The 3514-nt window shown below is 41.6% G+C and overlaps 1 pseudogene; it reads right to left on the reverse strand.

The window, feature by feature from the left end:
* Window positions 1–885: 885 nt before the first annotated feature.
* The window catches only part of LOC105290780, a 3046-nt pseudogene continuing 417 nt past the window's right edge, over window positions 886–3514 (reverse strand).

The raw sequence follows: 3514 nt of genomic DNA on the forward strand, positions 1-3514 counted from the left end.
ACATAAATTATAACATAATAAAGTGAACACCCATAAACCCAACTAAAGAACAAGATAAGTATTACTATCCTTTTATTTTTTAAAACTAATCAAGACTTTTATTAGAATTATTTCCTAGGGGGCATTACCCCTTATTAAACAACTAATAAAATATGTGATATTTAGTCATACATTTAAAACATAGGAAGACAACCAGTATCTTAATGTATAAGAAGCCAAACTTCAGGAGACAAATGTGTTCAGCATAACTAAAAGAAGCGGGACTCTACTTACAAATTGCTTAATTGGAAAAGAAATTAGTGTTTAAGAAATGTTTTCACTAATGGAAAAATACATCAAAAAAAAAAAAAACAGTGTGTAAAAACATACTGATTTACAAAGCCAAAATATCTCTTAGTTTTAATTCTTGTATACCCTAAGTGAGGTGCATATTACATGAAAATAAGATGTTAAATGTTCATCAATATGTAAAGAAGGAATTCAGTTGCTCAAGTACTAGGTACAACTTCATATTCTTTCACTCTACTTCCGGAATTGCGACTTGACTTAAAAAATTTTTTATCAACTACTACCTAAGGTTATTGACAATGACAAGTGGTATCACTGGACATATTGTGTCATTTATTTCTCTTATTGCTTTTATCACTATAGTACAATATAAAACTTTTAATCCAATATTATATGTTCCTATATTCAAGCTAATTAGTATCTAAAAAAATAAACCTCTAGATATAAAGTTGGTAGTTTTAGGGCTAAGTAAACAGTAACCAAAGTCTTAAGTTTTTTCCTCATAAAGAGAATAAGATGGACAAAGATTTTCTTCTTTCTTTTGTGAGCTTGCTTCATATTACTCTGTTCTGTTCCCTTTTTTCCCAGTAAAAAACAAAACAAAACAAAACAAAAACAAAACTCCAAAGAGATACAAAGATGGTGAATGGCCCCCAGCCATCATTATAGATTTGTTTCTGTATAAGCCAAAAACTTTTGAATGTAGATCTTTAGTTCTGGCAGCAGATTAGAATGAATTCTCAAAAGTTCACATTTTCTCAAAAAATTTCAACTGGCAAGCTTTCACACTATAAGTCATATACTTTTCATCCATGTGCTCCCGCAAATGTACCTCTCTCTCCAATTCATCCTCTTCCAAAGGATCATACACCTGGTCTAAAAGTTGAATCTCCAGGCCATGGATTACATCAGCTCTCGAGACTTCTACTATTGTGATCTTTCGGAAGTTGGTATAACTAAAGGCAGCTCTTTAAAATGGAGTTCCTCTGCCTCTTCCACAACTTCCCCATGAAGTGGTAGCACATCCCGATGAAGTTTAAATTCTGACACTGGGAGATATTCACAGCTCTCCTTAGAGTCCAGTTTTAGGGTCTGAGTACCAAGTCACTCATTTCATTTGTATAACCTTTCCTTTTCCTGGAATTCCAATCTGATTTTTCAGTTGAACTTGAAGAACTCACTCCTCCTCAGAGAAACAGTGCATGAGCTTCCTTTCCTGAGCAAAGCTTCATTCAGCATGGGGCAGGGGTGGGCTGCCTTCTTGTGGCTCCCCTGGCCTGGCTGCACTCAGAGAAGCTCCCCTCATTGAAGGGCCTGAGGGTGCTAACTCTCCCTGTGACTGCTTTAGTCACTTCCTCTCTCTTGCTGATAATGGTTGATTCGTTGATGACAACATTTCGCTGATTCTCCAACTGCTCACAGACCCAGTGATCACTCTGCTTTGGCTTTCAGTGTCCTTTTGGGTCGTTGTGACATCCACGTTTTCAACAGAGGGAAGAGAAGGCAAAAGTCGAGGAGTAGCCTCTTGGAACTGTCTCATTTCCTCACTGGGTTCAGTCTGTTTTCTCCTGCCATCGTTGTCGAGACAGGGAAAGTGCAGACCCAGAGCTGTGTGGCTGTAAACCTGGTGGATTCTGTCCTCTTTTTCTGTAATACATTCAGCAACAACTTGATCCTGGTCCTTTGGCATTTGGTCTTTATTTAGGGGCTGCAGAGGCTTCACTGGCTCATTCCTTTCCCCAGTGACATCATCAGAGGACCATGTAGGAATTAGGTTTCCAGGTTGAGTGCTCGACCCAGTGTTATCCTGCAGCCTCTCCCTCACTTGAGAAACATTGCATTAACTTCCAGCTCATTAGAGGCATCTAAGTGTCTTGGATCATTTTCTTGAACTAAGCCATTGCGCAAATCTCTTTCCATAGTTAAGATATCAATATTCATTCTACCAATTGTGGCTAGCGATTCTGTAGTCTGGTTCATGTCCAGTTTGCAGGTGTGGACTCAGGTGTCTTCCAGGAACCACTAACTGACCATGTGTTTCTCCTGGGATAAACCTTTGTCTTCTTTGCCCATTACATAACGTCTTGGAGCCCTCAGAAGAGTGTTTGGGGGGATCTACTTCATGATTTGTTTCAGCCTTATCCAGGAACCGCAGAATTTAGAGTCACCATTTTTAATGTTATTTTTGGCGGTATTTGCCTTTATGGCCTCCTAAACCAAGATGATTGGCGCTTTATGTAAGGCTGCCTCCGGATGCTCCTAACAAAGGGTCTTTCTTCAGGCCTTTTGCTCAGCGTTGTTCTTATCAGTTCTGCCAGCTCTGGGCTACCAATTTTTGGCATTGGTGGCAGCTTTCCTTCAATAATCCAATAAACTGAAGAATTCATGTCTTTTGCATTGAAAACATGCTTCGGGGTGGCCATTTCATAAGCACAGCATCTCAGATCTCAAATATCAGACTTACAGCTGTAGGAGTTGTTTGAGAACACTTCAGGAATCATGGAGTAGGCCGTGCCAATGAGGGTGCTAGCCACGTCACAGTGGTTCTCTAACACTTCAGCAATTCTTAGGTCACTCACTTTGATCATGCTTATTTTCGTTAGGAAGACATTTTGAGTTTTCAGATCTTGGTGAAGGATCTGTTTTTCATGCAAATATTGCAGCCATATCTATCTGAAAAAAACCACTTCACCACCTGACTCTCAGGCAGAAGCTGCCCTTTTTGCTCCTTGAGCTTTTCCTACAGATCACTTCCTTCACAGAAGCCCATGACGATGTATGGCAGACCATCCCCTGCCTTCCATGACTCCCTGTGGCTTACCCGGTGGGCAGCACAGCAGGAGATAAGTAGCTGCAAAGCTTCATCAGTATTTGCAGCCCCTCCTCAGCACCAGCATCTCAGCCTCAGCTCCACCTCAGACCATCAGGTATTAGATTCTCATAGGAGTACGGGTCCCTGGTGCCAAAAAGGTTGGGAACCGCTGTGGTAGATGACAATAGGGTGCTTCAGCTGAGACAACAGCTGGGCTTCTTGTTGGGCAGCTTGCGTTCTGGGCTGGAGGCTTTTCGGAGGTTCAGTTTTTTGATGACACACTTACTGCCTGCCGGTACTGCTGGTGCCTCACCAGCATCACCTCCCCATAGCTGCCCCTGCCCAGGACCTGTGGGTAGCAGTAGGCAGCCAGGGACATGTTCCCTGGGCATGCCCAGAGTCGGAATGTGGCGC

The sequence above is a fragment of the Pteropus vampyrus genome, unplaced genomic scaffold (assembly GCF_000151845.1).
Source record: "Pteropus vampyrus isolate Shadow unplaced genomic scaffold, Pvam_2.0 Scaffold37, whole genome shotgun sequence".
Lineage (NCBI taxonomy): Eukaryota > Metazoa > Chordata > Mammalia > Chiroptera > Pteropodidae > Pteropus > Pteropus vampyrus.